General features: G+C 43.7%; 1 long non-coding RNA gene across 1 annotated transcript; it reads left to right on the top strand.

Annotated features, from left to right (window-relative positions):
- The first annotated feature begins 12288 nt into the window (after positions 1-12288).
- Positions 12289-13131, top strand: LOC144100620 (uncharacterized). Its single transcript, XR_013307761.1, has 3 exons — positions 12289-12455; positions 12934-13008; positions 13080-13131. It is a non-coding gene; the product is annotated as an uncharacterized LOC144100620 (long non-coding RNA).
- The last annotated feature ends 12063 nt before the right edge of the window (positions 13132-25194 follow it).

Below are 25194 nucleotides of genomic sequence, written 5' to 3'. Positions count from 1 at the left end.
AGTAGAAATAACCTCAATGCTCCTATATTTCGGGCGTGTGGAAACAGCCTCTCTCCGATTTATCTGAACGGATGCTCGATGTCAACAGCTATATAACTGCCCCGACGGTTTAACTGTAGCGTCTAAAACCTTCCGTTTAATTTGCGCCACAGGAAGGGCATCACTTGTTCCTCAATCATTTAGGATGCCTCCGGCTGAAGTTACTATCAGCACCCGTCCGCAGCTTTCACGCAGTCCTGGAGCAATGACCTGAGAAAGTGACAAAAATAAGAAACTAGCTGAAAGCGCACAGCTCCTATTCCTGGGCTTATTTGCAATGCAATGACCTTTAAGAAAGAGAACTGGGGTCAGTGCACTTCAACGAGTTCCTCGGCCAGAATTGAGCAACCGGTGTTTCGCATGCGCTACATGTGCACTAAATTGATGCTGGTTTGTTCATGCTACAGAAGCCAACGTACAGTTTTTGGAAACGAGTTGCACACTTTCTGGGAACGCAGCAGTTTTACACAACAAACAAGAACGCTCACGTCGTCCTCTCAAACTTCATACAGGGTAAATGTTTCAAAGGGACTCAGAGAGGGAAACGTCAGAGCCAGGAGGTAATACTAAGGGGAATACATCGACACCGGAACATTGTCGAGGCAAGCAAGACGCAAACGCAAAGCGACACACGGTTGAAGGTGTCACAATGAAGGAAGTGGGCGACTTGCATGACTTTGAAATGGCTCAGTGCAATGGTTTCCAACACTCTGTAGCAAATTACCTCCTTAAGCAAACAAGACGCAAACGCGAAGGGACACACGATTGAAGGTTTCACAATGATAGGAAGTGGGCCACTTTTAAGACATTGCGATTTCTCGGCGCAATGCGTCTGCTTACTTTCTAGAAAATTACCTTTTCACCAATAGCTACCACTGTTCACTGCAGATGAAGATGCAGCTGTTGAAAGTCGTTAGAGATTGGATCGTGCGATTTACAATGTCCCTCCCAAATTCGTACCCGCTCATCAAAATGATAGCGTATAGTATGCAGTATACTGCGAAGCGTCTTTCAGGGCACACCCGGACCATGACGTTGACAGAAGAAGGAGAAACTCGCAGCGCATTCCAACAAACTGTTTATTTGCTGCATTTGTGGCTCCATAGAGAAAACACATCGATGGCGCCAGCAACAGCGGGTGCATTCAGCGATAGTAGCAAACATAGAAGACGTAAAGAACATAGTCTTTCCGAGATGACATTTCTGAACGACCACGAAGAATTCCGAGCATCCAAAAATTCATCTCAAGTGGTTACGATCATCCCAGAGCTATCTGGTCGTCTCTTGCGTGGCGTATAAGGGAACTAAATGGGGAGTTGTTCAAGGCTGTCGGCATGTAGATCGCACTAAAGTGCGTTGCACTGGTGTTTCTTGCAGACCATTTTGCTCTATCTCTTTTCGATGTTATTGAAAAGAGAGCTGCGCATGCACAAAATAAAACAATTAGATTTGGTTGGCGGATGTTATTCAATTCAATTTTATTCAACATCCTGAGGATGCTGGACGCGTCGACAAAAGGCGAGAAAAGGCTTGACAGAGCTCAATGCACCCTACAATGGCTTGAAAGCAGCACCAGAACGACATACAGCTTGTGGCATAGATTCATAACACGTGAACATGAACATGAACATACGTGAACATGAAAATAAAATAAAACTGATTGTAAGCACACAGGACAAATATACAAATCGTAACTATAAATCACAGTTGAACGAAGTGCCGGCGGTACCTAAGTGTAGATCAATTTAGATGCCTTTTTTAATGAGCTCGGAAGAGAATAAGAAAGCATTTGGGGCGTCCATAATTCCTTCGAGTTTTCGGCACGACCTTGTGGAACCAGTGCGCGTGGCATACTTCAGTTTTTACTTTTTAAGTTCTACAGGTGCATCATAAATAGATTATTTTGTCTAATAATTGTTTTCTACCGCCTTATTAGTATAAATTCAAAGACTTGGGGAAGGGGGTGATACGTAGCGATGAAAAAATCCATACGTTCAAAAAGTTCGTATGTTCAAAATCTAGAGTATTAAAAATATTTTGAACAATTACCTCTTCATGTAAATACTAACGTTTAATTTTAATAAATGATGTTGTTCCCCACACCAAAATACAATAGTTAGCAACAGAGGAACGTTGTTGAAACGAATGTGCAGTAAAAAGGTTCGTCTATTTCTGCAAATTCATGGCATAATTTCCCTAACGAAAAGGCACATATTCTGAAAAGGCTGTGTCCCCAGCGGCCATTGCTGGATGCCGGTGGTGTGGTGCCAACTTTCTTGCTTAAGCATTGAGGAAACCTGTTAAGGGTGGAGTGAAAGTCTATATATATATATATATATATATATATATATATATATATATATATATATATATATATATATATATATATATATATATATATATATATATATATATATATATATATATATATATATATATATATATATATATATATATATATATAGAGAGAGAGAGAGAGAGAGAGAGAGATTAGCAATTTACGTAGTCTACAGATGACCAAAACCACTCGAAACATTCTAGTACACCCAAAAACAAAGAACCAGCCAGGGTTGGGGAGCTGACCGTGTGCAAAAAAGTTGATGCCAGGCCTTAAAAAATGCAAAAACATCAAGCTGTGCAATAAGTACAGCCTCAGGCTTCAAGTGGCAAATTAATGGAAACTTTGTGATTACTCCAACGCATTATGCCTCCTAGAATGCAGTGTATGCAGTATGAGTACACTGGGCAGATGGTTTAATTTCTAATAATTCGCTTTAATAACCACCGCACTGATATCCTATCGCTGCTCAACTTCCCCTTGTCAAAATACATTAATGAGAAAAATGACCCCTTTGATGTAATTAAGTTAATAATGCTACAGGGTGGGTTCAACAACACCCGGTAATGAGAGCAACGCGAGTCGTAATTTATTTACAAATTTGAAACAATTCACCACGGCATTAATGAAACCCCGTTGTATTGTCCTCCATCTCTCTCTCAGAGCCAGTGCTGACCTTATGAGTACCGGCTTGACACTAACTGGTGCCGCCGCGGTTGCTCAGTGGTTATGGCGCTCGGCTGCAGTCCCGAAAGACGCGGGTTAGATACTGGCCGTGTCGGTGGAATTTAGATGGAGACGAAATTGTAGAGGCCGTGTACTGTGCGATGTCAGTGCACGTTAAAGAACCCCAGGTGGTGGAAATTTTTTGAGCCCTTCACTACGGCGCCATCATAGCGTGTAATATTCGTTATTCTTAGATTCATAGCTTGAGTCGTTTTGGGACGCTAAACTTTAGAAAATAAACCATCACTCCAACTGGCGACCATTGCAAACATTTACAAAATTATTAGAAATCTGCAGACACGCTGGCATGATAATAAACCTTTGATATTGATAACATTAGTCCACTTTATTTACTATACAGTTCACCTCATTTCTTTAGTTTTTCATTACACAACAATCTGGATTTCCTAAATAATTGAGTAACAACACGAATCACAATCAACGCTAAATGAGGCCGATCTTGTAGCGTTCCGTCCATGTTTATAATATAAGAGCATGAAACACTAGCCCATCCAAAACTACCAAAGGTAGCTTACGTTGGACATATAGCTCAGTGGTTAGGGCGCTCGACTACTGATCCGGAGCTCCCGGGTTCGAACCCGACCGCGGCGGCTGCGTTTTTATGGAGGAAAAACGCTAAGGCGCCCGTGTGCTGTGCGATGTCAGTGCACGTTAAAGATCCCCAGGTGGTCGAAATTATTCCGGAGCCCTCCACTACGGCACCTCTTCTTCCTTTCTTCTTTCACTCCATCCTTTATTCCTTCCCTTACGGCGCGGTTCAGGTGTCCAACGATATATGAGAAAGATACTGCGCCATTTCTTTTTCCCCCAAAACCAATTATTAATAAATTATTTAGCCTGAGAAACCCATTACTATTTCTGAATTTCTGAAAATAAACATATTCATTTTATACAGCGCGACTTCAAGATAACCATTGACGCAACTGTCGCAAAATGGAACGAACCCCTTCTATGGCCTCCATCGCAGCAAGATTATTTTGGTCGTTTTGCTTCCGCCATGCAACACTGCGCAATTTGTTTCTTCTTCGGCCTCATTATGTTTCCACCGCGTAGACAACTGGCACCACGTTAGTATCACTACGTTCCACAGAAACGCTCCGGCACAGTCATTTCCGCCTAAGAAGCTGCTGGAATTGCCCACATTACAGCAAACTGTTTTCTGATTAATGTACATTATAGTTCATTTACACACTGGGCAATATTGCCCAATCGACGAATCGTCTTGACTCATCAAGTTAGCCCACAGTGTCTGAATTTTTCTGCTGAGTTCGTTATTCCGCACTATACTATACCTCTAACTCAATCTGCTATCGATTTCTTCGGGTGATGCATACCATCAACAAGGTACAAACGGGCGCTTAGCGTTTTTCCTCCATAAAAACGCTAAGGCGCCCGTGTGCTGTGCGATGTCAGTGCACGTTAAAGGTCCCCAGGTGGTCGAAATTATTCCGGAGCCCTCCACTACGGCACCTCTTCTTCCTTACTTCTTTCATTCCCTCCTTTATCCCTTCCCTTACGGCGCGGCTCAGGTGTCCAACGTATATGAGACAGATACTGCGCCGTTTCCTTTCCCCAAAAACCAATTTTATATATATATATATATATATACACACCAGCTATAGTCTCTTTTTCATGCTTTCTCTGAAGTCACCTTGCTTAGGTTGCGACTCCAGTCAGTTTTTTAAAAATCTTGAGTAGCTTGAGCGCCAGTTTATGGGTAATTTGAACTAGACGAAACCCTACTGTGTGGAAAACCAATGAAACACGGGTAGCTTCAAGGCTAATATATGGGCTATCGAAACTGATCCAGACCCTAAAATAACTAGTGTCGCACTGAGTAAAAAATGGACGCGAGTTCAAAGCTGTCCTCAGCATGATGACCCTGCACAGGTCACATTACGGTATTGCAAGGGCTTCCAAAGCTCACATTCCAACATTCAGCACACACCGGTCCTTGGTCTGTTACTTGAGGGCTCATGCACCGTAACTGCTGGCTCTGTGCATGAGAAACCTTGGGTAGCCCAAACGAAGCTGGCTGCGGTAAACCGCTGGTGGTAATATGTTGGCCGTTACTAAAGCGTGGGGCTGGACAGTAGTCATGCCTGCATAATGCCCGCATCGTATCTTGTGTAGTTTAGGGCTGGATGGGCATAAATATGGGCTCTATGAAGCAAAATCTCAGCGAGTTTAAATACCACTGCCCCCCGAAACGACGATTTGGCATGCACAGAAAGTAACGGGAATCAACAAGCCGGCGTGTGTACATCATAATTGAACGCCTTGTTTAAAACGGATAAACTCTATTATGCGTTTCCAAGTGGCAGTATTACAGGTGACTGATACAATGATTTTTAGTTTGCTCACATTGAAATAGTAAAAACATGTCTTTGGCTTCCCAGTCGCGTAATTTGCGCCAAGTGGCCGCAGCATAGCTAAGAAAAACTGGGCCATCCTGCCAGGGTGTAGTGGACGACCTTCACCTGTTCAACTTAATCATTGTTCGGGGCACATTAAGGAGTGGGCCGCAGTGAGGTAATCACATTGGGGCATTCTGGACTGCCTGCACTAAAGGCCCATGATTGCCTTACCTAACCACATTGCCCTAAATCCGGACCTATTGAGATACATTGGATGTGGATGGGTTGGCCACATTGAGGGAATATGAAAGCGACCTGTGGCCAAGCGTTCCTAAGCAACGTTGCTAAGCTAAAATTGTGCTAACTACTATTGAACCCTCGTTAGTGCCATGTCGGTGTTGGAATGACTAACTCGCTTGCTTAATCGGTGATAGTCTTTGTGCAACACACATGTAATATATGTGCACCAAACTTGCACAACCCAAATTATCCCCACATTCGCAGAGCAGGAATCAACCGCAGATGTCCCCGCCTATATAGCACTTTTGCACAAATGAGGGTACATTTCTTTTCCATCTTTTTTTGCGCGAGTTCTTAAATAGACCGATACATCTATCATCATCTACGAAGTTTCTTCTCCTGTATTCCTGATCGCTCCATTCCAAGAAGCATAACATGCTTAACGTAGAAGCCTATCCACTCCACCATGCGCGCCACAAATGCCTCTGTGTGCATTATACTATCGCGCTCAGTATCACTTGAAAAATGCCACAGAGTCACGCAGCGCCCTGGAGGGCGAGCTCGCAGCAGGTGAGGTAGCAGTTCTATTAGCATCACCTTCACCGCCAGCCCAACTAAGTCCACCGCAGAATAAAGGTCTCTCTGGGTGCTCTTTAACAAAGACTTTCATGCGATCGCTGCGGCCACGGTATTTCCCAAAACTTCCAAATCGTATAACCCATCTAACTGTCTGGAGCGCCGTCCTCTGCCTTGCCTTGTTTTGGAGTTCAGCACGTTGCCGTAAATGAATATCGGTTTTCTGTTCTAAACATTACGTTGCTTATGTCAATTTTATTTGCTGAATCTCGGATAGGATTTCTTAAATTTCTTTTGTTCTCTACCCACCTGCTGATTCGTGTCTCGCAATGTTAACCCTATCATTTGAATATAATCAGCGCTCTGCGATGTGCTCACCTTTATTTCAAGCTGTCACTAGCCCTCAAGCTTCTGCCCTATACGGGAGTACTGGTAGCCCGCATTCATTGTAAACTCTCCTTTTGAGGGCATTGCTAACCTGATAATTATGACTGGAGGGTACATGCCAAATGCACTCCACCGTAGTGATCATTTCTTAGTTGTTTACTACTAATGTATCTTGTCTGCAGCCACTAACAATTATGAATTAAAGGAGCAGTGCCAAGTCCAGCCGTAATGCTCCAAAACATTTGGGGGGTATTCCCTAAAAGTTTGGTTTATGATTTATGGGATTGAACGTCCTAAAGCAACTCAGGCTGTAAGGGAAGCCATAGTACGTGGAGGACTCCCCGTAATTTCGACCACCTGGAGTTCTTTAACGAGCATGGACATCGCACAGTACGGGGGCCTCTGGCACTTAGCGTCCACCGGTATTCGTCCGCCGCAGCCGGGATCGAACGATCGTCTGTCGGGTAAGTTTCTCTTAAAGGGGTTAATATTAAGAATTAAGGCCTTAATAAAGGGTTTAAATAAAAGGCAGAAAGAGGGCGTGTTGGAGTAGAAGGCTGCTGAGTGAAATTGTTCTCCTTAGGCGCGATTGTCTTCCACATAACCTAATTTATTCTGACGTTGCTACATTTATCTCCTTCCAGTACTTGCTTCTTTTCATCTCCGTTTCTTCAATGCACGCCTGCCTAGCATGAACAGCCTTATATATTCGACCAGAGCAACAATGTATACGTACGGCGCACGCTACATGTCGTCATGCATGCATTGTACAAATGCATATCGCGGTTGCTATTTACAGTTGTCAAGGCCTGAACTAGGTTGCTATGTAGGTCCATCCACAAAGAAACATATGGATGTACAGACACAAATCAGTTCGAACAGTGGGAAGCCAAAGTGGAAGAAGCTGGCAGAGGAAATTGAATCTGCAGAGGTACAGACCATTTGACTCAACGATATTATAAGAGTTGTATTTTTATCTTCGAAAAGACGTTCAGTGCCTCTTTCTTTCTTGCCTCTTTCTTGCTTCTGAAATAGTTACGAAATAGCAATTTTTCGCTGAAAATAAGCGTAGCTCTTTTTTAATCATTACTTCTTCCTAGAGCTGGTGAAACGCACGAAGAGTTCGCAGACCTGCCGTACTACCCTTCACTTTGTCAACCTTGGCTTCTTTGGAGTTCGAACCTGATTCTCACCTGTCCGACCAGCAAAGAAGATTGCCGAGGCACATATAGGCTCACGTTTGTAATTTTTTTCTTGTTAAAATAACTACATTGTCATTTTTTTTGCAGAACGTACAGAGCTCAGAAGATTATTAAACTGCACGGTACTGCGCTTGGGACCAACCTTGACCCCTTACCAGCGCAAATATGTTTACACAAGCCTCTGCGCCGACTGCAACTACAGCGTGTTTTGCGCAGTTGCGAAACCTCGGCACGTCGAGGCACCCTAAAAAATGTTTGTGTGCGCTCATGTTCAGCAGAAGGCATCTCAGACAACTTAAGCAATCTCCGGTGATATGGGACGAAGGAAAGTATGTTTCGAAAGGTTTACGGCTTTGCACATATTGCCTTTTCTTAATTGCTTTGTACAATAAAGGTAGAAAATGCGGCCGTAATCCCTTATGCATGGTGAAAAGAGGCCCCGAAACACATTTTCAGTGCATTGTTTTGCCTTTCGGCTGCATAGATTGAGTTATAGTGAAGCTATTAGCATCGGTCGTGCCACGTATACTGCGGTTTTTACTATTTTAATCAGCTCGCAAATGCAAATTCGTGGCGCTGGCTTATTCACCATACAGTGCCGGTTTCCAGCAGCGGATATGACATCACTTAGTGGTAGCTTGATGACTGGACAAAGCGTAAATATACTGCAGATTGTGTTAATAACTAAAGATACCTTTTGTCAGTTTTTTTGCGTTTTATATTAATCAACTCAAATCAAATCAAATTTATTCCACAACAAAAAAAAAGGCTACGAGGAGGGCAGGTAAAAGCTGTGAGAAACAGCTTGAGGAGCCCTGACCTCCTACCACACGGGCAGCATAGAAGCACTTGGACAAAACACATACAAGAGTTAAGCAAAATCATACGAATAGGAACGCACCAGGAAAAAAATCAGTGTATGTCATCATTATACAAACATTTCACGCAGTTCGTTTGGCGATATACCAGATATGTCAATGTTAGTTTCTTTTAATACCTGATTTAGAAGTGTGGGATGTAGAAATTTCAGCATTTAATGTCCTTAATTGGTTCAGCATTTGGCGACGTACCACACTTCGGAATGGCGAACATTATAAAGAGGGAAGTGTTCCGTTAGCCGTGCTAAGCTTGTTATGGCATCATTATTTTTTAGTAAACAGAGTTTATGCAAACGGCATACGTTGTAGTCATACATTAATGAAACCTGAATTATATGGTGCTTCTTAAATAAACCTGCAGTGTGCGAGCGATACGGGACTTTACAGGCAAGGCGTAAAGCTCTTTTTTGTAAGACGGAAAGTTTACTAATATTTCCAGCTGTTGTTGTTGACCACACATGAAACGCGTAACGTAATGAAAAAGAAAATAAAGAATTATATATGAGTATGTTAACAGGCGTAGGGAATAAGTAGCAGTGATGGCGCATAATACCGGTTGTCCTGCATAGTTTAATAATAATATAGTTCATGTGATGATCCCATGTCATGTTTTGTGAAAAGTATACGCCTAGTGATTTAAGGTGTTTTACCACTTCAATTTCAGAGTTATTTAACAAAATATGAGGCAACTGCACATATGTATGGCGGCGGTGAAATAAAACAGCCTTCGTTTTATTACTGTTAACTTTAAAGCAGTTCATTTGTGCCCTGCAATAATTTTAAACTGAGTGCTATTTGCTCGACTAGCTAAATGTGCACATGATTCACCTGAAAAGAACAAACGAACATCAACAAAGCCAACTTGTTTGCCTTAGATAAAAGCGCTTTAAAGCAGTAAAACAAAAATACACCACCAGAGGCTCTGGCTTTTTTATTTTTTTTTGCATCGAAGGACTTTGCGCGCTCTGTACACATCCTACGGCCTAGCATAGATCCCTTATGACTAGCCTCTGTACATCTTTATAGCGTGTTCTTAGCCTGCTCTGGGCTGCTGCGCCACCTGCCTGTTCCTCGTCGTTCTTCGTAGCCTTGTGCTGCTTGTGTTTTCATGACGAGATCGCTTTTCTTCAGCTGGTGGAACTGCGTTGTGTGTCGCGCTGCTATGAGCAAGGAAAGCTGCGCAGTCCCAGGCTGCTCAAGCATCGCAGGCACTCGTGGAGTGTCCTTCCACAAATTTCCTGCCCGGAATGAGCGGTAACGAATGCGGATGCAAGCTCTGAGGGTTCGGCAGCAATCGAATCGGCTGGTGCGCTCGGCGCATTTCACCCGAGACGTCTTCGAAGGGTCGTCACAAGCTGCTGCATCGACTGGCTACAAGCAGAGACGGCTGCGATGCGACGCCGTGCCGACGGTGGCAGGCGCTCAAGGAGAAACATCGGTAGAAATACCGTTCCTTGATTACCTGCGCATTGGCTGAGCAATGAAAGCTTGTTGCGAAACCCACGTTATAGTTTAAAGAGCCTATCAAAATTAGTACATCAATGAGGTTGTGATGCTTTTACCGCTGTTGTTTCTCAAGGAGCCATCGTCACGAGTAATGGCCCAGCAGCCGCTCGCTTTGCTCTCGCCTGCGGGCCGACGGGGATCAGCCTGTTGGCCTTATGTGCGCATGTCGACGGCTCTAGCGGGGCTGTATAAATAAATAAATAAATAAATAAATAAATAAATAAATAAATAAATAAATAAATAAATAAATAAATAAATAAATAAATAAATAAAAATAAGCGGGGAGGTCGGTGAGAGCTCGCTTGCGCGAACAAAGTTTTCTTAAGCGGGAGAGTAGCCTGCTCCGCGCCCTGCTACAATATCTGTTAGCAAAGACAAAAAAAAATAAAAACGAAAGGAATTAGAACGCGTAAACGGTACATCACTGCGACGCGCGTGTTCCCGTTTTTCTCACCGCGCCGTCTGTTGACTAGACGAAGCAAGTCAAATACGCTTTCAATCTCCCGCTTTTTCTTTCCTACGACTTACCCGCGCACCCAGAAACAGGCAATAATAAAACAAAAAAAGACAAAAGAAATTTCGTCAATGCGCGAAGCCTTGTCCGGAATGTGAACCTTTTGATTTCTTGTTGTAACCGCAAAGTGCGAACACAGTCATAAGAGCATAAACCTGTCTGTAGTGCATTAAACTGATATAGAGCTATAAAAAAGGAATTCATTTCTCAAAGGAGTCTTTCTTAATAAGTTCTCAGTGGTATTTTGAAACAGGTAGGGTGGCATGGTGTGAACTCTGCATGTTGGCAGAGGCTGCCACTGATCTCACGCTGTGCTTTGCTGATAGCAGATTACAGGGGGGTAAAGCGCGGTGAGGAGGTTGTCATACACTCGAGCAGCGCCATCTTGCTACTCCCATAGTTGCCTGTACTTATTAGTTGTTTGCGCTACTGCGATTATTTTCAATACAGCTACACAGAACACATTAAAAATAGACCTCTAAAACTTTAAACATCCAAAAAATGTTAGAGCATTACGCCAAACTCTTTGTTGTTTCAAAATTTGAAATATGCAGACCTGTACAAGAAAACTTGGGAAAGTTTCGTTTTCGTTTCGTCTGCTGTAGCAGCTGTAGGTTACCGACGTATGCTAGTTCATTACTACTTACAGCGTAGACTGCAGGACAGAATTAAGATACGGCCGTTTGATACGCCAAATACGCTCTGCATTACACACCTCTCCGCCCCATGTGTCTGCTCAAAGCACTCCCGAGCATACTCCACTGAGAGCGGTCTCCCTCTTTTTCGACCGTGCGTTCTAGCTACTCTTCGCACTTTGGACTCATTCACTTCCACCGCTCGGTTCGCTGTCTTTCGCACGAACGTTGCCTTCTCTGCTTGTTTTGGTTTTGGATGTCTGATTCGGTGCCGGGAAAGCGCTGCAGACGAAAGTCGTTTTCCGTGCGCACGTTGGTCGATCGCACACAAGAATCTGGACTCTGGACCCGTCGGCAGCGTTCAGGGCGACACCCGAAACTGCCATAGCAGTCGGCCGGGCGAGTAAGCCCGCCTTCGTTCGAAAGCACAAGAACACAGATAAAAACAAGAGAATATCGAGAACACAACCGTCCGCTTATACACGCTCGCCTGTCAGTTGCTCAGTAGATGCAATAAGCACGCAGCGCGCTGTGGCTCCGGGCATCGCGATCTACCGCTTTGTCTCGCTCGTGCACAGAGTTTCAGCAGAATGCCGCCATCGTGCATCATATGCAAAACAAGATGCCAAAAGGGATCGGGAATTTCTCTTCATGTGTGAGTACTGTTGTCTGAAAAATTCGTAACGGCACTGTCGCGTCTTTTTTTTTCTTTAATATTGTCTTGTATGCATGCAACATGCATGAAGAGAATTCGTGGAGCCTTACGTTTAGAGGTATATAGTACAGGCTTGTCATTGAAAGAGTATATGAAAAGTAAGCGAAGTTGTCATTTTTTTGTTTCAGCTTTCCTCACAACAACTAAGACTTGCTGCAAAAGTGGCTCAGCGCTATTAGGACACCATTGCCTAATTTACATATAGGGCGCAGGATCTGCTCAAGACATTTCGAGCAGTCATGCTTTTACAGCGGCCACACCAGGCACTTTTTAAAACCAGACGCAGTGCCAACGATATTCCAAAAGGTACAGAGTGAGCAGGTAGGTGCAAATTGTGGTTGTGCTCTGTTTATGTCCAGTAGAACCTGCATTCAGTGTGAAACTTTTAGTGCTCATTACGGGTAAGTTATAAAAACTACGCTGAGCCTAGCTGATGTCTAGAGCATTTACAGCCAAATATAAGTAAAAAGAGAAAACTAACTTTTCAACAAAACGCTAGATATTTAAGTTACAGTTAAAAATTTAGCAACTGGTATGTCAGTACAAAAGTAAAGGCAGCAATTCAACATAAAAAGAATCAAGTTTATGATAATTAAAAAAAATCCGCTGTGTATCAGCAGTTCAGAGTGGTGCACTAGACGGGAGGGCTTATGCAGGAGATACTGTGTGCCGGGCATGTCTACATTATTAAACAGAATTCTGACAGCGGTCAGTCGTGGTGTCTCACCAAGTCTGTGTGCATAGGGTGATAAGTTATAATAGAGCGAGTGCCTCAGCTCATGCAATATTTTTACTTCAGGTTGCAAGCACATCTTGCGGTGCTATTTCAGGACTTCAGTCTCTGCCACGTACGTCATTACAGAAACGCAAGCGGGTAAGTTTAAGTGAGCAGAAAGGCCAGTGCTTCAGACAACAAAATTTTTATCTTAGGGCATATCTATGCAGGAGCACGCAAGCCCAGAAGCAACCAGTTCACAGACAATGTCCTCAACCTCCTAACGAGCTCAGTTACCACTGAGAAAGTCTCCACGCTTGCAGGTAAAAGAATGAATCCGAATATTGGTGTCTCATGCATCCAATTGCTGCTGTCTCCAGTAGTGAAAATGTTCCTACTTCAGGCCATTAGTGTGAGGCCGCATCTCAGCCAACCGGTCACCTCACCTATAACCAAATCCCCCTGCAAGGACTTGCACACTCCCACAAGAAAGTCCCTACGCAAGCGAAAGCAGGTGAGATGCTGTACATAAAAAGCAAGAATCTCGCGTCAAAACTGTTTCTGCTTCAGGACATGTCTGCACCACAAACCCCCAGCTCAGTAGCAGCATCACCATGGAAATCTCCACGCAAGTGCTTGCAGGTAACATGTAAAAGGCAGATGATGCACTGCCTCCTCTGACACACCCTTTCTGCCTGAGCAGACAGCTACACCAGTTTGTGCAAGTTCAAGGATGCACAGTGAGGACCAAGGTGCAACGAGCCCAGCCAAAGCAGCAGTGAAAGTGCAACATAAGGTATGCATATACAGATTATTATGGAAGCTTAGTTGCTGACACAGTATTCTATTGCCCACAGACAACACAGTCTCTGAAAAGGTCCAGCAAAAAGAAAGGAGTAAGCCACGATCACCCATACATTGCTTCACAATCTCCAAGAACTCGACTGTGGACAGTCAAGAAAAAAGCTGTCTGTAGCGCGAAGAAAACTTTATTCAGCCTCACAACAGTTAAAAGAAAGAAAGAAGAGAATGATTGACCTCAAAAGCCTTCTAAATGAAATGAAATAAAAACAACTGATTTCTCTGAATGGACAAGAAACACTGGAGGCATTTGGAGAACTGCCACGAGAGATTGTAAAAAGTTGGCGCTCTAACAAGCCCAAATCATCATCACAAAGACGATACAGTGAGAAGAGGAGGAAGTTTGCCACTACACTGTATTATAAGTCTCCAAGGGCATATGAATATGTGGCCAGCATTTTTTTCCCAATGCCCAGCAGGCAGACCATTCGCACCTGGCTCAAAGTGATTGATGCATGGCCAGGGTTTACAAGTGAAGCTCTCAATCACATCAAAACGTCATTTGAAACAATAAATGAACGAGAGCGGCTTTGCTGCCTGATGCTAGACGGAATGAGTATTAGGAAAAGGTGCGAGATGGACACTAAGACAGGGAAACTGATTGGCTACGTTGACTTGGGGAACAGTCAGAGTCCACTGGACACAGATGACTCCTCACTAGCTGGAGATGCTCTCGTGCTCATGGCAGTTGGCGTGGCAGCTCCATGGAAAATTCCCTTTGGATATTTCCTCAACAATGGACTCAGTGGGGAGCAACTGAGAAATATAGTTAATGAGGCCATCGAGCAGCTGACACAATGTTCGCTGAACGTCGTTGCTGTTGTATGCGATGCTCTAGCTGCTAATGTATCCATGGGCAAACTTCTTGGCTGTCGGATCCATGAAGCCACAAGTGAGCAGTTTGTGACGGCCTTCCCCCATCCCTGCAACCAATCAAGGACCGTGTCCCTGGTATTCGATGCTGCCCATGGATTAAAATTGCTCAGAAACCTCCTGGGCGATAAGAAAACAAAGAGCATAAACTGTACCTCGTGTTTAGAGATGCTTGTACAGGATGACATCGCAAGTGTCCTTATTTTCATCAGAAATAATGGAGGCCTAATCATGCCTTCAGCGCTCGTAATTCACACCCTGTGCACTGCGGAGCACATTTTCCGCTGCAGTGATGAGCAAGGGCACAAAAACGTTGACCGCTTGGTTATACAGTCCCTCCAGAAGTTCTGCCAACGACATGAGCAGAGCTTGAAGGAAGTAGAACATTATAAAGAGAACCCAGCACATGTAATTGGAGTGATCAAGTTCGTTTTGAAGAAATATGTCACTCTCAGACTGAGAGAGGAGGCTAGAAGGATAACAGAGAGGGCAAGAGGGGCATATGTTAGAGCACTGCTTACAAAGCAAATCTTGTTTCAGCATCAATAACAACCATTTCCAATTGCACTAATCAACGTAACGACACATACATGAAGGGATCCAAAGTTAATGAACAGTCAGTGTATATGTCATAATGAGCCCCTCGATTATATCCCTTTGTCTGCTCGGCAACTTAATGACAATTATTTAGTGCAAAGCAAGGAATGAAGGAAACAGGAATAAACTATTATTAATAAACTTTTACAAGCCAAAGTCGCACTTGGGTTATGCAGCACGCTGCAGAAGAGGATTCCTCAATAATTTTGATACCTGGGGGTCTTACACATGCCGAAAATTTATTACAAAATACAGAGTACCAGCTGTTCCAACTAGCCGTATTGCATATTCTCTTAAATACTCCTGATTTTAAATTATTAAAATTTGGCATTCAACAACTGTTGATACAGTGATAGTAGTGGGGTTGCTTCACCAGTGCATTGTAGGAATGAACCTGGCCAACGTGCATGTTTATAAAGCAGTATCGCAGTGTAAAAGTCAGGACTACGTTCCATTACCGTGCAAAGATCTCGTGTCATGCCTTATGTCAGACAAATGGCAATTATGCATGACACGCAAGGTAAATATGTCTGTCGATTGTAGTAGAAGAAATAAGAATCTCTTTGTTGAAGTTCCGTAAAACACACCTTACATGTGTAATGCAAAAACTCTTCACCAGTGTAATGTTCAGTGCAGAAAATGTTTCTGAAGCTAATGTCACTGAAGTGTTCAGCAAGTACTCAAACATTTATTCGCGTTAAAGAAATGCAAAGCAGGTGCACATTTCAGCTTTTACACAGACGCCCATGTGCATTTCTGAAGGTTCTATTTTTTGGTTTTGTGGGGTTTAACGTTCCAGAGTGGCGTAGGCTATGAGGGATGCTATTTCTGAAGGGATCTGCACCAGATGCACAGTCGTGCTATAGATAACAAGTATGATGAAGAGTGACATCGAACATTTATTCCAACATTGTTCATGCAAAATCACTGTATTGATACTACGTTGAACATGTTTTTTTTTCCAAGTTCCCCCTAGTACTGCATCAAGGCTGCCCTGTTAGGTGTTCAGCAAATAAGAGCAGAGATCTTGGTACTGTTTATTTTTTTGTCATCTGCATTCTTTGAGTGTGTGAAAAGATGTAAAGGTATTGAATGCTGCATTGTTTATGACTGAGACATTATTTACAAGCTATGATACTTTTATTTGTCTAGTGGGTACAATAGTAACGTCAGTGAATTTATGGCAGAAATAAAAAGCAGGCATTCACAAACATAACTGCTCAAGTTAAATGACTGTCAACTATGAAACCAGCTGTAACTTTGCAGTGGCAGGTTGTATTATAATCTCACATGCTTGTGATTGTGCAGATGCACTGGTTGTCAATTTTTTGTTTTACAGAATATGGCCCGAATTTTTTTATATTTCCAAAGCTGTACGCGAGCAAACCGCATTCCAACGTTTCTCTTTACCATCATCACCTTGCACAATACTCTGTTTGTGCTCTCCGAGTGCGACTTATCCCACATGTCTCTTGCATAAAATTCTTCCATGTATGTGCGCTTTGGTGCTTCGTTGCAAGCAGATTAAACCTTTCGGAACGGAGTCTGTTACAGATTTTGCGTTGTATTCGAACAGAATTCCGATCTTAACAGGCAGCGGTACAGAAGGCATGCGCTGCACTCTGTGCGAGTGTCGTCTCCCTTCTGCCTCGTCTCCTGTATGGAACACCAACGAGATCTGACCGCCGGAGAAGACAAGAGGTGGCGATGGTGCAAACTTTACTAAAGGGACTCCAGGTAACGCAAAAAGGCATGGGGAATGCATGTTTTATAATACCCTGTACATCAAAACAAACCTTGCTGAACCTCGCCAACAAACCTCGTTGATCTCGGCTCACACAAACACAAATCATACGTAATGAGCGGCACAAGATTCACCACCACCTGGAAGTATCTTCGTGCGCGCACCATCGCGAACATTTTGCGCATGAACTAGAAAGGAATTCAACACAGCACGTAAGCAAGCCGCAGCACCATTCCTCGTACAGCATTTTGACGCGTACTACGAAGCGCGCGGCCATGCTGGGGGAGTTGCGAGGTTGCCAGGTTAGTACGCTGCAATTGCCGTTAACTCGTTAAACTTGGTCTAGGTCGCCTGAACCATGCAGGGAACCATGAGCGGAGTAACAATATGGCTTCGCCCACGGTTATAAGAAAAGTGGAGAGGGTTTACATGGGAGTGCTGCCGCCGCTTTCCCTCTAGTGTTGGTAGTAGTAGCTCTATGGCAGGTTATGAAAGCTGCCGGTGAAATGATGATATCCAGGTAGTATATGAGTTGAAGGAGTTCATCACTGCACATTTCAGGGACGCTTAACGGAACTTCGAGAAGCTGATCCCACTGATGTTTCAGCACCACAGAGACCATCTACTTCAAGTTTAAACGTGAGGTTTTAAACTTTATATATGCGGTCTGGTATGAAAAAGCAACTGTGCTAAAAAATTTACTTTTTAGCTAGATGCCTACAGACCAGACTTCATTTTTTTCTTAGAATTGGCGCAAATGAGGAAATTGGTGTTCCTTCACCAGTTAAACTTGGCTTATCACGCCCTACATTGAAGACTGGAGAGAAAGCATGTGGAAACATTTTCTGAGTGACCACGTTGTATGTTGATGTACGAGCGTTTCATTATAACCCAAACATTTCTTTGCAGCTATTAACAAGTCCCAGAATAGTCCACGACTACTGCAGTCTCGTCACTGCTTCCACACAGACGCATATCACTGCTATGGATGAAAAGAAGTCTATAGGTAACTTTCTAGTCGCAAGAATGACTTCATCGCTATTTATAGGAGTTTAAGTCTGGTTGAGAAGTCGGATATTTTGCAATAGAGTGATGCAGTGTGTGTGCGTAGCTTATTTTATCGTTGTTTGTTTTATCAGGGCCTTAAAAACTTGCTTGATTTGCATGACTGAATTAAGTGCCATCATGCCTGGAGTTCTTGCAAATGCCTCACTTCTCTCAGGTGTAAAGGCCAGCTTCCAGATCAAAGCCATGAAATATGAATGGTTGAAGACAGAGTCTGTGCTGCTCCCTGAAGCAGGCACCACAAAATGAATGCGGATGGCACATCTGAGGATTCCTTGAAGTCATCATTAGAGATTGTTGCATAAGGTTTCATCGTAAGTTGTTCAACACCACTGAATCATCAACATGCATTGTCACTTTCAGCAGTCGAGCCATCCCCTGTGAAGTTCCCTGCTGATTGCATCTATGAGCCGTCATGTGACGAGTCCTTTTTGTGAGTGTTCTTTTAATTTCACTTGGGCCTGAACCCTTCACTCCTGCAGTGATGATCTCTGAAGAGTATTCTCAGTTTCTGTTGTAATAGTAATTGTGACTGTTCTTGGGGATTTATTACACCAGACATTAGTTATATTTTGACAGAGGGTCTGAGACCCCAAGCACATCAGCACACTCTCAGAGAAAATTCATCATCTTTGAGGAAAACTTGTTGGAATCATTTCAAGTGTGCCGACAGTGCTAGGCAGCTTGCAAAGTATCAACAAGAGTCATTGGCTCTGCACTTCATGTGACAACAGTGTGCTTGGAGCAGCATAGATTGACATGGATAGACCTGCCCATGTTTAAAAAAAGGCAGCTGGAAATGCACTGCTGTCTGCTGCCAAATGTATTTCTGCAGCCAGCCCTGAAAAGGAGCTGCGGCTACTTCAACAAGCGGGCATCTGTGTGGTGTCAAGCCGCTTCTATTATAGGTATCAAGCATTCATCTTGCAGCCAGCTATCAGACACGTATGTAACAAGTGCTGCTGCATCTGAAAGTTGCTGATACTTCGCATAATGTATGGTGCGGGGACATTTTTTTACCAATATTTTCTCTGTCAGCATCGTTCAGTACAGAACATGTTGCATTGATGTAGCATAATCAAATCAAATGAAATCAGAATTAATTTGACTTCATTTGGTAAACAAGCGGTATGCTACGTAACGATATCTTCTGGAATGAAAAAAGTAAAGACATCTGTTATAATGTGTTTTCTGGATTTACCCAGATCTAGTGCATATTGGTTTGACTATAATGTCTAGCATACAGTCCACTGACAGTAATGTGTCACTGTAAATTATCTCCATAGCTGTTTATTGAGCAATTAAATTTCTAGACGTTTCAATTACAGCGTGCGCAATTGTGTACGCAACATGTTTCGCATTTGGTTTAGTCGCTTCCTGGACATAATGTGCCGCAAACGGCTAGAGGCTATATTTTGAAACTCTTGCAGTAAGTCACGCAGAACCACTTGAAGCCAGGCATGCGATACGAATGCAGAAGACAGTTTTTAAGATGGTCGCCATTAGATTTCGCATAAATGCTGGTGTGGCTCTGGAACGTGCATGCATCCATTCAATTCTTTGCACGTATGAGCGTTTTGAAGAGCCCTAAAATAGCCGCTTTTTTACAGAATGGTTTTTTAGAGAATTGGGTTAAAAGTACAACTGGCACTCTGAAAACACACTGCTGTCATGCCGTATAAATATACCACACGACAAAAATTATGCAGTTAATCTCCAGGGAAGGTTGAATTTTCTTGTGTTCTTTCAGGGTTGTTCCATGCAAGAATCTGAAATTTTGAATTTTATTCCAAAAGGGATACAATTAGTCACTGAATTGGCTAGAATAGAACATTCATTATACACTATTGATGGTGCTTTGTACATGAACCTACGCAAAGATTATAAATGAATAAACTGCATCAGTGGAAGCAATGAGATAGTGTCTGCTTTGGCATGCAAAAAAAAAGAAAACCGGCTCAGGAAGTTGCAGAAGCTGCCAACCTTTGCATGTGAACTGTCCAGCTTGCTGCTCGCGCTGATAAGCTAGTGGAGGGTAAGTGACGACAAGTGGCGAAGCAACAGCTAGGCGTTTTAAAGGCAGGCGACTGTCCAGCCTGTGTAGGGACTCCGGAACTTTTTTCGAGTGTGAGGCAAGTCTTCGACTTGTTTAGTCGTTTGTTTATTTATTATGTTTTGTTTATTGTTTATTCAATTTTATTTACTTTTTGTTCATTTTTTTCTACTTCACTGTTCAAAAGTGTATTGGTAATGCATGGAAAACTTCAAATGGGCAACTTTATATATATATAAAGAGGTACACGAGGAGCGATTGACTGCATCAAAAGTTTTTCCATACTCTTTCAATGCTAGTAATCATGCTCATGAACAAAGCTCAGTCAACAATTTGTGGTGGGACAGAAATTTACGGTACTGAAATTAGACGTTGTTAGCCTTGCTTAGAAGCCAACGAGTTCAGCCAACTTTGCGTTACATTTATAGCGTCCTAAAATTGAAACGTTTGTCAAGGATCTGATTTGAGTGCAAGAAGTTGGAAGTTTTTTTTTTTTTCGGGGGGGGGGGGGACGTGCTATTCCTTGTGAAGAATTTTGTTTTTTTGTTCTTTTTTTAGGGGGGGGGGGCAACCGCCCTCCTTACCCCCGCTGTCCCGGAGTCCCTGGGCCTGTGATTAAGCCCCATATAATGTTTGTGGTGCTCAGCACCAGTTTTTGAAGTAAATGCGGTATCGCCATACTTACCCTGTTACGAGGCCTCATTACAAAAGAAAATGTAACACGTTGGACGCACAACGCACAAACTACCGCTAACGCCTTCCTAAGATAATGCAGCATGGGATCTACCTACCTGTGGATATCCATGTCCGGCTCCTGGCCCCTCTTAATAAGGTCGCCGTATGCGACTTTCAGCACCTCTGTATCCAAACAGAGGATGAAAAAATAATCACCCTCGAAGAGGCAGCCGTCCAACCGGGCTACGGACTGCGCGAGGTCTGGGCAGCCCAGCCGCTCCGCTGTCGTTGGCATAGCTTGACACTGGCCGCATGTACACCTGGATGAAGTAGCATTTTCTTTATGTTCACTGTGTAGTGTTTTTCCCCACACATTTTACCTTTCTGGGTTAAAAATGAACACAATGTCATAACAGTGGCTCCATCGGTACGTTTCGGAGTGTGACAATGGCCACAACGCAATAATATTCTAAGCCCTATCTCCTTCCGTCCGCGTACATCGTACATCGTACGAAGTTCGCGGGGCACGCATACATATTGAGAACGGCTTGGCGGAATCGATCTGGTCGAGCCACTGCGCTCCACAAGCGTTCGTTCCAGTGCCAAGGAAGGGTGCAAAGAAAAAAGCCACTTGTTCCACATTTACCAGTGCACGTCGTCAGCTTGTGGAGGGTCACTGGGCGTCGGCGGAGTGGCTAGATGATCTGCGGCGTCTACCCCGTCCGGAGTGCTGGATGGCGGGCTAGCGCGGTCCACGTCATCGCTTCCCGGCGTATCGTCATAAGGAATAAAGCTCAGGTCGTCACTCCGTCACAATATCTCGCGCACGAGCACGGGTAAATCAAGAAAGGCCATTGTTCAATGTTCCCTTCTGCATGGCGAAGCGCAGCTTGGCCAGCTCTGCGTCCACGTAATTGTTGTAAAGAAGAAAACGACGCTGTAACCATGGAAACGATGCTGCCAACCTTAGCATGAACGAGTTACAGAGAGCAGGCAACCATGGAGTGCAAACTTCGGCCGCGTGCTCAGATAGGCTGTTTTGATTGGTCGCACTAAGAGTCGTCATTGGGAGAGTGAAATAGGAACGGGAAGCTGCGCGAATATCGAGTTGGCAGCTTTTTGTTTGCTTGTATACTGAAATTACATGATTTAATAACTCCCGTTCCTATGCATCGATACTCGTAATTCTTTTTAGAGTCAGCGTCTGTGTGACATAAAGAATCCACCTGAAATGTAACCGGCATCCGTTCAAGCGATGTTTCGCAGCCTCTTTAAGGTACGTTGTTCACTGTGTTGGGGACTGAACACCGATTTTTATGCAACGCAGCTTGGAAGCACAGTAATTTTCTTTTATCAACGTCTTTGCGAAATCCAGCGCACAATCTCTCCGCCGGTAGAACACTTCAAATGCAAGAGAAATTAATTGATTGCACAGGGTTTTCCTGCTCGCATGCGCGAATCAAAATTATCGCTGCATTTGCTGATCTCTCTCTTGAGATTGGTACCTAGTAGCGATGCGTTAATTTTCAATTTTTGGTTTTGAAACAAGCGCGACTAAAGTTATCGGCTTTGAATTATTCGATCGTTCTTATTACTTTAGAAAAATTCTTAACCCACATTAATTAAGGAGAAAAAGTTCGAGCTGTAAAATAAAAAAGTGTTTCAAACCATTTCCCTTCAAATGCTAAAATCATAATTTATTGTACGAACAACGCCTACCAGGAATTATTTGGAAAATGTCCCCGTTTTGAGAATCGCGACAAGGGTTCACGCAGCTTGTAGGTAAAGCATGAAAAGTTCCTTCCCCTCCGCTGTACCAGCGAAGAAAACGGTGACATCGTTTAGGCCTCTCATACTGCATGCTCTCTCTGCTGAGAACAGCGCTAGTGATGACATCAGCGGTGAAACCAAGGATAACGCTGAGCCTGTCGCCTGCCGAACCACGTCGCATCCTATCGAGGAACATAATGCGAACATTGCCTTGGCTGACGTTTATTTTCTTCGCTCGAGCATCCGTTTCTGACCTTCAAACAACCGCGCCTCAAGACGAAGCCATCGTACAACGTTATTTTTTTGTGGAGGAGTGTGGATTCCATCGCGTCCTTCAGGATCCATCAGCTTCGAATAAAATTAGCATGATTGAAATCAAATTTTCACGCCCTGGATCCCGCTATGCTCTTCGAATTCTAGAACCTGTTTTTGGCCATTTAAATTTTGCCACTGGATAGAATCGTCTAGCTGTTACCGCAAAAATATTTACTTCTGATCACTGATCACTAGGTAACCATTCTTTGAGCACCATTATGCTGTCCAAAACAACCACTATTGTAACACCTGTACTTAAGGCTTATACAGCTTAGTTGTTGTCTGAATGTTGCCAGGACGCCCTGTAAGGTGTGTAGATAACTCATTACTGCTGAAATGACATCAGACAGTGCTACCGTCGGCTCGGGGACTAGTGCTTTGCAGGCGAAGCATTTCCATAAGGGCTCACAAAAAGGTCGAAGAGCAGCAGCTTTGGATGCAGCCAGGGCCACAGGCTCCCTTCCATGCTATCTCTTGCCACACTAAACCAAGGTACTGGCAGTGGAATGCCGCAAAAATCTCAACATTCCCTGCTAGATATAGCCCGCTAATCTGTACCGTACCGGCTTCGCCGCGCTTAAACCGCCGCTGTGGACACAAATATTTTTTTCAAACCAAAAGTGCCCAATCGACCTCCTCCTGCAAGAGCACGTGGAAGGTGATGAACGAATTATAGTTCCGTAGGCTACCCATGCTTCACTGTGTTCCTGTCGTACTGTTTTTGTTGTGATCTTTTGTTGCCTAATATGGCCGCAATGATTTGTAATCTTTATTTTTCTATTCTGAACGGATCCGAAACGTGGATCTGCTACTTTTTTTCTGACACTAAATGCGACTAAGGCTGTCTCGAATGATCCCAGCCACGATCTATAGCTGCGGCGTTGTTCTATATATTGGTACCTGCTTTTGGCTCATTGTGCCAAAGGTTCTTCGTCATCACAAATTCGGATGTGGCCAAGAACAGCGCGGGATAGGGTTCTTCGACGAACGCCAAGCTGGCTTGTTGCTACCGTCGCCACTTAGTTCTTCAGTTCTTCTCTGGCGTAAGTCGGCCAAGAAGAGAGATTGAATTGCACGAAATTCTGCGCGTCCATTTTCCACGGCGTTATCACCGCCACGTGACATCCGGTGGAGGTGCTGGGTACATCTGAATGTTCCGCTCAACCCTGGAGAGCCGTAGCGCCAACCCTATCTGTGCTACCCATAAAACCTTAACACCTGCCCATCGAGCTGCTCTCCACTTTCAAGGACTTGAACCTCAGTATGTTCTACTCCGAGAGAAGAAATGGAAGCCTAATTCTGCGATTATCACAGGGCCGTCGCATAACGTGTCGCTCGTTCGTCAGCAGCCCCGAGTGCAGTCAGGTTTTAAAAACTCTTCAGGCGAAGACCCCGAAGAATGGCTTTACAGGTTAGATTGAATGGGGCTCTTAAACACAAGGGATCACCGGGTGAAACTTAGGCACACTTGTTTCATTCTAGAGGATCCTGCATGCCCCAGGTTTCAGAAGCGCGAAGAGCTTTTGCCTACCTGGGACCTCTTTAGAAGTGCGCTATTGAACGCCTTCACTAATGTACGTAAAGAACAGGTAAAACCGCTGCTACAATCACGTGCTGAGTATCCAAATTAGAAAGCAAGAGGTGCAGCCCTTTTTTCGACGCGCCGACCCGAGTATGCCGATCTGAATACAGCAGGCTTGTTGGCAGAGCCCTGCAGCATGGGACACGCCACAGCATGCCACATGACGGATATCAATTTTTGTCATAAACCAGAGCAGTAGGAAGTTAAATATAGGAAAGATAGAAACCGCAATCTAAAACATAAAGAGCAGGAATATGGAGCAGCACACGACACTTTTTGCTCTTCAATACAATAATCCATTTCCAATAACTTTCTTGTTGGATAAGTAGTAAATAATACTCTGACAAAAAAAGGCAACAAAAAGGCGTTATTATAACTTAGTCCCAGCCAAAACCAAACGTAATAACGGAAAAATTGTTTACGTAAAAGAGATTAAAGTTTACTAAGGCAGCCAGTATCAACAAACTCTATGGTTGATGCATTTCAATTATTTTTGTCAATGTTACGCACGCAAGTGCGTAACTTGAAGCGCTCAGCTGCTCATAAGAACTGCAAGGTATTTGGCGCTAGGTCATTGCATTTGAGCTGTGTCCTGAACTTCCAAAAAACAGTTCTTTGTTCTGCCTGTTTACAGGATTGAAAAAGTCTCTTAACATTTTTATAGACATACGCAGCAGCTACCAGGCCCTTCACTGCTATTTCGCTGAACTCTTGTTCAAGAATATACCATTTATCAACAGATTAGATGCTGTCTTATCAATAAAATGCAAACATTAATTCCAGTACGCATAAATACCACGTTCCTGGTCC

The sequence above is a fragment of the Amblyomma americanum genome, chromosome 8 (assembly GCF_052857255.1).
Source record: "Amblyomma americanum isolate KBUSLIRL-KWMA chromosome 8, ASM5285725v1, whole genome shotgun sequence".
NCBI classification, from domain to species: domain Eukaryota; kingdom Metazoa; phylum Arthropoda; class Arachnida; order Ixodida; family Ixodidae; genus Amblyomma; species Amblyomma americanum.
This window is presented reverse-complemented; position numbering and strand designations above follow the sequence as displayed.